Source organism: Triticum aestivum, chromosome 2B (assembly GCF_018294505.1).
Source record: "Triticum aestivum cultivar Chinese Spring chromosome 2B, IWGSC CS RefSeq v2.1, whole genome shotgun sequence".
Taxonomy (NCBI): domain Eukaryota; kingdom Viridiplantae; phylum Streptophyta; class Magnoliopsida; order Poales; family Poaceae; genus Triticum; species Triticum aestivum.
Genome location: NC_057798.1, coordinates 585,237,328 through 585,247,306, shown reverse-complemented (window position 1 = coordinate 585,247,306; position 9,979 = coordinate 585,237,328).

Sequence of the window (9,979 nt, the reverse complement as noted above, 5' to 3'; positions counted from 1 at the left end):
CAAGGTCAATGTTACTACCCCTCCGGGTCACGTGGGCGGCGAAACCGGCCTCATCGGACAGACTTGGAATCTGAGGAGCTGGGACTATCCCGCCAATGTGGACTTGGAAAACCCATGGCATCCGTTCTATCCTTTACCCGCCGACTCGGTGCACGGGGACTCCAAGGAGGTTCACCTGGACATACGCATTATCAAGTGCACTTAGAAAACATGTAGTGTGTGTGTGGGCGCTTATGGCCCGTGTCTTTGCCGCTTTTGATTCTGTAAGCTTGTCGTTAAACTTGAGTGGCTTTCGCCGCAGTCCTTCCTTTGAACTGCTCCTCTCAGTGAGCTGATGTAAGACACTTTGGGTTTCATTTGATAATGGAACCGGGGAGGAGCCTCCCTGTTCTTCTAAAAAAATACGCATTATCAAGTTAAATGTTGATCATTAGTCTTCGCTCAATGTAATCCGCTGTCTAAGCATGTGGAGACTTCCATGCAGGATCTTGCTCTATTGGAGTATCGCGCATGAATAAAAGTGTATCCGTTTATGGTTTAGTCTAGAATCTTCCATGTATGAATTTTTACTACAGTACTGGTGAAAGACTTACGATGAACCATTTCTTACATCTCCTCTGCCCCCTTGCAAGTCATCCTGATTTAATCCCTCCGTCTAGGTGTATAAGGGCATGGTTAATATTACTTAATAGTATAGCCAACTGTTGACTATAAGAAAGTGCCATGTCATCTGTAGCCAACATGTATAACAATCGATACTCAAAAACTAATTCTTAAAGATCATTTCTTGCAAAGCACAATAAGTGTTATTTCTTCACAAGTTTTGGATGCAGGTTGAACAGTTGAACGCTTTTGTTTGCAAAAGATACCTTTTTATCTATTTCACCCGGATGTTTGTGAGCTCTAGAGATGAGATAATATCCGAAGAAACCTATCGATACCCGTTACACATGAGATGACCCCCACATCCTTTGTCAAAATAAACAACTCCCCGATCAATGCATTTCACTCTTCGGTGCAACGCACGGGCACCTTACTACTATAGATTAGTACGACCAAAAATTGAACTAACATTATATATAGTACGATAAATACTGATGCATGTCACCTAAAATTATATCATTCAAAACTATGTTCAAATACGAATCCAACGATATAGTTTTTGTTGACATGCACTAACATTTTGTCAGTTAAATCTTCAGTCAAATTCAATGGGGGACTAATAAACCACGACCGATGTAGTACAAGTGTAGAGGGCGGCGCTGCACGGGAGTCTCACCTCTCACCCCGCTCGTGGCGCGGCAGTAAAGCCGTCATATCACAAAACCCAACCACTCCCAGTAATAAATGGCCTGGTAAAATAAACGGACAAGCAACCATCACATCCCTCCGTCTTTTTTGCATTTCATCTCTCTGCATTTACTTTCTCCGGTTCATCTCCCACGCTCGATCCCTAGCTACTACTCCTAGGGCCAGTTCTTTTGGCGGCTTCCCCAGCTTTTCCCACAAGACTAGTCACAGTGGAGAGTAACAATAAGGCGCCTCACTCATTTATTTGGGCTTCTAAACTACTACTCCGTCCTGGTTTATTCCTCACCATTGTAATTTGTGCTAAATTTTGACCAAAGATTTAACTGATAAAATGTTACTCAAAACACTTAGGCGCGGTGCATCTAGGTGTGTAAGTCATCTTACGAAAACCAAATAATCCGAAAACACTTAGGCGCGGTGCATTAACTTCTACCTCGTTTCTTGTTTCTTGACATATCAACCAATAAGAGATAAAGAGTGTGCATGCTTTTAATGACTTGAGATATCAAACACGACATGCAGTGGTTAGTTCATTGCATGCAATACTATTAATTAGCAAATAAACATTAACGTTTCTCGTTTTCTCCTCCTCCTTGGTCACGGTGCACAGAGAAATAACCACAGAGAAGGAAGCTAAAAGTAAACAATCAAACGAGCATTTTTGCATTTGTTTTGCATTGAATCGTTTCACAAGCTTGACTAGTGTTGTTTTTCCACTTTTACAAAAACCGCATCGTAATGTTCAAACGTGCATTTGCACGTACATAAGTAATAGTAGTACTCCCTCCGTCTAGGTGTACAAGTCTTCCCTCCTTCTTGGTCACCGTGCACAACCAAAGATGACTTATTGACCTGGACGGAGGGAGTAGCACAGTCTGCAAGCATATATCGAGAGAGACGTGTAGTCCGATAGTATATAGTAAAGTTTGTGCTATATGCACGTACTTGCAAAATGCGTAATAATACACAACGTTTCCAAACTTTCCCTTTTACATACTTAATTAAGGACGCTAAAAATTCCTGAACGTTCGGGATTTATCATTTGCGTCCCAAAACTAATGAGATTGCCTTACGAAACAAAAATTATACTCCTCCTAAAAGCCACGGCGCTCGCAGGAGCGCTTGCGGCGCGCCACGAGTGCCCTGGTGCGCGGCCGTTTCCCAGCGCGCCGACACAACGCCTCTTCCTCAGCCTCGCAACTCGCGAGGTGATGATTGGCGGCTTGCCGGCGGGCGAGCGCGATCTCACCGGTGTGGTGATCCGGCGCCAACAGGTACTCCTCCTGGCTGGAAGCGTGCACCCGGTCCATGTACCGCCAAGCGTAGATGAGGCGCTTGGGCCCGACTGCACTCAGGGCGTCGGCACGGGCGTCCTCCACCACCCTCACGGCCCTCGCACGAGCCTTCTGCCAAAGAACCAATTGCTTGACTCTCTCGGACGCGACATAGATCTCCCAGAAAGCTTGTTGCGCGGTGCGCTTCTCTTCCTCGGCCTTCTTCTCCGCCTCTATTTTGGCGCGCTCTGCTGGAGGCAAAGCCTCCCACAAGGCGACATCCATTTCTTTCCAAAGCTCCTCAAGGCTGGGGGGCTCGGCGGGCGGCGCGGCGTTCTCCTCGTAGCGGGGAGCCGACGCGTCCTCCGACGCACGTGCCGGCGAGATTGAGAATGCCGACGCCATCCACCTCGACGCGTCGTGGCGAGGAGCGGAAACACCGACGCGTCCTCCTTCGACAGTGGCGGCGAGGAACGGACGGCGATGCAGTCGCGTCGCGAGCGAGGAGCGGAATGCCGACGCGTCCTCCTCGACTAGTGGTGGCGAGGAACGGAAAACAACGATGCGTCGCGTAGCGGTGAGGAGCGACAAACACCGACGCGTCCTCCTCGACTAGTGGCGGCGAGGAACGGAAAGGCGACGCGATGACCATCCGCGCGGGTGCAGTGAGGGCTCCTAGGCTTGGGAGGGGAGATGCCATGGTGGTCGACGTGAGAGGGAGGGGGAGGAGATAGCGATGTCGTGGGAGGCGCAGTATTTATAAGCGAGCAATGGGCACACCTACATAAAATATGGACTGAGCTTGCACTGATTTAACTGCAGGTCCAGTTGCGTCAGTGACATGTGGGCCAGTACACTGCTAGGCCCGTATGTCAGTGACCCAATGCACCTGAAATTCAATAAAAGCTACGTGGGCATATTTGTTGGAGTAAATTACGGGGGAGCGAAGGGGTGGAAATATTGCTGGTCACAACGGATTGGACGAGCGTGGGGGGAGGAGAGTCATGCATGCAGATTTTTTCACACGGGGTGGAGTGGTGGGACCGCCGGAGGGAGAAGGAGAGTTTGGCAGGCATATTGTTTCCACACATGGAGAGGAAAAGATTTGGAGACGAATGGGCTTCCTGGAGGTATGGGGAACGGTGCATAATAAGTCATCTTGCATGCCGGGCTAGGTATAGTCTCAAGTCATTAAAAACATACACGCCCCACACATGTTCATATTTCAAGGTGCACTAAATTATTGCATGCGATGATTAAGGCTGGCCATCATGGTGGTATCTTAGCTGGTACACGGGAATAGCAAACATGCTGATGTGGCAAAGAATTAAAGAAGAGAGGGGGGTTAGACTAACTAGTGTTCATGCATGCATTGGTAAACACATTTTTTTGTGAAGAACGACAGCATTAGTTGAGTACTTTTGCAGACTTCAAAAACTATTCCACCGCCTCTACTATCTTGCTAAGAGTAGGTGAAATTTTTGAGTCGAGCCCTTTAAACTAGAAGGGAGGTAGTGGTACTCTAATAGCTAGGTGTGTAAGTCATCTTACGAAAACCAAATAATCCCAAAACACGTAGGCGCGGTGCATTAACTTCTACCTCGTTTCTTGTTTCTTGACATATCAACCAATAAGAGATGAGGGTGTGCATGCTTTTAATGACCTGAGACTATCAAACATGACATGCAGTGGTTAGTTCATTGCATGCAATACTATTTAATTAGCAAATAAACATTAATGTCTCTCGTTTTCCCCTCCTCCTTGGTCACGGTGCACAGCCTAAGATGACTTACTCACCTAGACGGAGGGAGTATCAACATTCACAATGTCAAATCAATATTTTTACACTCATTATAAAACGTAGTTCTTATACTCATTATAATCAGTATTGTAGATATTGATATTTTTAGTATAAATTTGGTCGTGGGATTTCATTGATGCCTGTCAAAGCGTGGAGGAAGCGGAGCTTAGGGCTTGCATTGCCGGTCTCTACATAGGTATTTCTCTTCATAATCCTGTAATTTTAGAGACTGATTGCGCTTTTGTGGTAGCGTCTCTTGCATCGGGGGACTATGACAGGTCTGCTATGCGTGACCTGAAGATGAAAGCGTTGAGCATCTCGAAGTTGATCAACAATCTTCAATTGTCAAAGATTAGCCGTTCGGCCAATAAGGTGGCACACTTAATCGCTAAGTATAGCTTTGACAATAGATTAGATGGTATTCTTGTAAATAACGTACCGCCCTGTGTGGTGAATATTGTATCGAATGAGTGTACTGGTGTGGCTGGTTAATTAATATAAGGTGGTGTTTAAAAAAAGTATATATTTGGTCAAACACTTTGCAAACGGTTGACGGGAGTAAAAAGGACCAGAGGGAGTATCATGCATGCGGAGTAGGCAAAAAAATTGCTCATTTTTAGCCGGTCGAAGTCTCAAAGGGCGCGACCGCGCGAGGGAGGCGAAGGTCGTGGGAGGCGCGACGGTTGACGGAATTAAGTGAAGTTACATCCACGCGCCGGCATGGCGTGCGAACAGGCAGAAGCTATACCGTCAGGCCTACGATATGGGTCTAGTAGACATGACATCTAGTGGGTCCCGCATAGTTCTCGAGAACTCTTTGGGGGCTTGCAGCCGTTTATCCACCGGGCAAGCCAGCAACCCCACGCCGTTCGCACACCCTACTCGTCCCCGTCTTCTACCTCACAACAGTTCGCTCCCAGTCGTCCCGTCCTTTCACATTAGTTCGCTCCCAGTTTTTGCGGGGTACAACAGTTCAACTTCTCCTAACCCTCCTCCAAAATCCATGGCCTCCCAAATCTCCATGGTCGCCGCTGAGTACCAGGTTAGAGCCATCACCGGCGATCAGTTCATCGTCATCTACACACGTGGATCCGCGACGGTGAAAGCATGGCTTGCTCGCTTCCTACGCATGTTCAACAGTTCAACGGATGAGTGGGTCGCTGGGCTAGATGTTGAGTACACCACAGTCCTGGGACGAGAGAAGGATCTAAAGGACGAAGAGAGGAAGAAGCCCGCCGTGATCCAGGTTTGCGTACATAACGTTTGCTTGGTCTACCACATATGCCATGCCGACGTTGAGTGCCAGGATTTTAAGAACTTCCTCAAGGACAAAAGAGTGAAATTCGTTACTGTAGGCTTTAAGAACGACAAAGAAGTCCTGCGTCGGATAGGTCTCGTTGTAGGCCAGCCCTTCGATCTCCAGAAGGCAAGCCTGGTGTCCTCCTCTCAACCTTCAATGCTGACCCTGGCAGCAGCCATGATTGATCCTTCGTACGCTAAACTGAAGAAACCTCATCACGAGTTTCATCATGCATGGGAGTCGAAGACATTAGATGAACATCACATCCTGTACGCAGCAATGGATGCCTACCTTTGTTTAAATATCTACATGGGTTGGATGAAGAAGCAGAGCCCAGTGTCCGGTTCAAGCAAAGAAGCGTCGGCGAAGAGGAAGAGGAAGAGGGACGAGGACGAAGTCGAGGACGTGGACTCGGACTCCGAGTAGGTGGCAGTGCCGTCGCTCATGCTGGTTCTACTGCAGTGTCAAGCTGACTAGTTGCTTAGTTTATTTTCAAGGGTGTGTTGTGCTGAGGCCCCAGCAGAACTATGTTTATGTTCGTTCTCGTTATTTGAACTGTTTAGTACATAGAGTAGTACTAGTACTATGTCTTACTACTGTTCTTCTTGCAGTTGGTACTACTGCTCGTACCTTCGTGTTCCCACTGTACTTAATACGTTCGTACTAGTAGTATAATTTGGGTCAGTCGATTTGTGAAACAAGTTCGACGAAGCGAAGGAAGAAGACGGCAGAAGAGGTGGAAGAAGCCCTTCTAGCCATCCATGTTGCATCAAACGGCTCACATGAGTTGACTGACCCAAATTGCTCCTTCAGATTGCAGGATACATGTGGCATTCAAGGTCTCGAAGGTAGATTCCGTCACCCGGTATGCGGGATCGACGCGCGCGCGACCGGCTTCCGTCGCGACAGCCACCATGCGCGCCTCCTCCGCGTGGGCGGAGATGACAATGACACGCTAGTTCCTCCTCGCCGGCGTGCTGGAGCACGCGCTCGTCCTCCTCTTCGTACACTACGTGCATAGACACAGCTCCACCAGCTGCTCGCGTGCTTGGCAGTGTGGCGGCATGGCAAGGAGGGACTGCAGACGGCGTGAGCGGGCGAGCCTTCGGCATCATGGCACAGGGATGGCGGCGACACGGTGGTGATGGGCAAGAAATTGTTGGCCGGAGCAAGTGGGCGCCGGCATGCCGCAACGGCGGCGGCGGCATATAGATGAGTGCGCGCTATGGGAGCTTACTTAGTTTTATATGAGGTTCGTCAAACTAAAAGAAAACCGTACTAGTACACGTAAACATTAGACTTAGGCAGCGCTTTTTTTTAAGTTAATACCACAGCCACGATACGGAATCCTATGCAAGCGCGTGAACCGCGGCCACGCGGTCGATCGAACAGTGCGTCACCGTGTCGCGCTCGAAGGACATCCACCGAACCTTTTTGTGTGTGTGAAAACAATCCTCGAATATTACTCAACTTTTTTTCCTGGGAAAGTTCTTGACGCTGCAATATTTCCATATATTTGAATTTAGCTCCAGTTTGTGTTTATTTGGATTTGGACGTTTTAGGTGCGGCCTAGTTTTTTTAATACTTATTTTGTGTGTGTGACTGAGAGAGAACGTGTGTATGTGTCCATATGTGTGTTGTGGCGGAAGGGCAATGTGGAGACGGTGTGTGTGTGACACAGACATAGAGAGGTGTGAATGTGCAAACGATCATGCATGAGTGAGACATAGACAGATGCCGATACGTTGTGTATACATGAGAGAACGGTCTTCTAGTTTACTTGTGTGTGTGTGTGTGAGAGAGAGAGAGAGAGGGAGAGAGAGAGAGGAGCATCCGTAACACAACAACCATCTCTCTCGATTCGTCCGTCCCTCACACGATCGCATGCAACATATGCATCAACGCGCACATTTTGACACCCTCACTCGGCCCCTGCCCACCTCAAGGCCCGCGCAATCTCTTCGTGAATACCCATTTCTCTCCTTAGGTTTGTTTTCGCTCAATATCTGACACACACACACACACATGCCACACACACACACAGCACACACACACACACACACACACTCCCCCGAGCACACAATTCATCCCCATCCAAGGTTATACGGCGACCACTCTCGCTTGTGCTTCTTTGCACCCCAACATGCACAACACCTCAGCAGATCGAAGACGGCGACCACACCGCGCTAGAGAATGCGGGGTCATTTGGAAGCAGGGTGATGTGACGACGGCTGACTGACTCCTCCCCCATACCCTCTATCTCTCTCTTGCACAAAATTACCAATCCCTCTCTCCCCCGCACAAAATTGTCAATCCCTCAACCCATGAGATCCTTCCCCTCTCGTCCATGTTTTTCCAGCTCTCTCATCAAACATGTTGTCTCTTCTCCTTCCACGTATACAGAATCACGTATATTACATGTCTCCATCTTTCTCACAGACCTAACTTCTTCCTCTCTCTCTCTCTCTCTCTCTCTCTCTCTGTGTGTGTGTGTGTGTGTGTGTCTCGTTAGGTTTGTCTCCTACTCTCTCGTCCACATACATACAATCTTTCCCGCCCTATCTGCTCCATCTTCAAAAGCTCTCTCTGCACGTTTCATCCACACAATGGGATATGTCAAAATGTTGCTTCTATAATGGTTGATGTAGAGTTTTGGTTGTTTTTGTTGCATCCTACAAAGTAATAACTATGAAATGCATTTAGATTCTCATTGACTAGGATTATGTGAGTTTGAGCATGTTGTGAAGTACTATAGACCTTGTATACATCTTGGGATTCGACAATGATTGTAACTATTGAATTGTATAGACCATTACATTCGAAGTCAATAGCCTAATATATTTATTTCACAATTTCAACAAATGATTAGTTCACTACAAACTAAGAAAACAAATGTGTACTCCCTCCGTTTTTATTTAAGTCCGCGTATTAGCATTGGTCAAAGTCAAGTTTTGTAAACTCTCAAAAAGCATATAACAAAAAATATTAACATATACAATAACAAATAAATACCATTAGATACATTATTGAATGTACTTCCACATCATACATACTACTTCCGTCCTGGTTTATGGGTCCCCTTTGTAAGTTGTGCCAAATTTTGACTAAAGATTTAACTAACAAAATGTTAATGCATGTCAAGAAAAACTATCTCATTGAATTCGTATTTGAACATAGTTTAAAAAAAATATAATGTTTGGTGACATGCGTGAACGTTTTCTTAGTTTAATCTATGGTCAAAATTTGGCACGAAATACAATGGGGACCAATAAACCTGGACGGAGGTAGTATTTGTTATGGTAAATGTTTATATTTTTATATAAACTTGGTCAAACTTTAGGAAGTTTGACTTCGGTCAACCCTAATATGCAGAGTTTACTACTACTACTCGCTAGTTGCTTAGCCGACTCACTCAACACGCCACACGGGGAGTCCAGTGTCACAAAATTTTGAGGTCGGCGGGAAAATCTCCTACGACCCTGATTCGAGCAGTGGGAAGTTACCATCATAGCCTTCGGAACAGGCCTACGTACAACACTTTGTAGGGGCTGTTTTCATAACTTCAGGTTCACCCTACCCAGCCAGCCCCACCCCGGCACCCAGAGTAGTACACCTGAATACTCCACATTTTCTATCCCCACCACAAACTAGACTTCTCCACGGCACCGCAGCCTTCATGCTCCTCCCCTTTACATCGGCGCACTCGTCCACCGCACTGCATCTGCCTCATCGACGACCTCGTACGCTGCACTGGAGCCGGTCCACCGTCGTCATCGTAGACGGAGCCTCTTCCCCGGCATCGTCTTCCACGGTCTCGGATCTGCTTCCCGGAAGCCGACGCCAAGCACAGAAGTACCACCGTCGTGGACAATGAACTGACTCCCGTTGCCGACCATGACTCACAGAGGCCGCCGCGACCATCGTTCTCCTCCTCGATTGGTAATGTGTGTATTGAATCACTTAGCAGTACATGTGCAGTTCCAATTTTGTTCATACCTACCCTTCAATTTTCCTGGGTGCTATTGTTCCCGTAAAAGTAATTGGTTATAGCATCCATTGTCCAACAGAATATCAGCTTGTAATTGTGCATCGCTCTTGTATCACGTTGTGCTTGGGTAGGTTTTTCATCTGCAACTAGCAGTGTGGCAAATGATGGAAATGTTTTTAGAACTAGCAAGATACCCATGCGTTGCACGCATCAATATGCATTTGTATGAGTAGTTTATCTTGTGGGAGAAAAGGATGAACGAGGGAAGGCCTTATTTGCAAATCTGGAGAGGGGTATGGGTATAT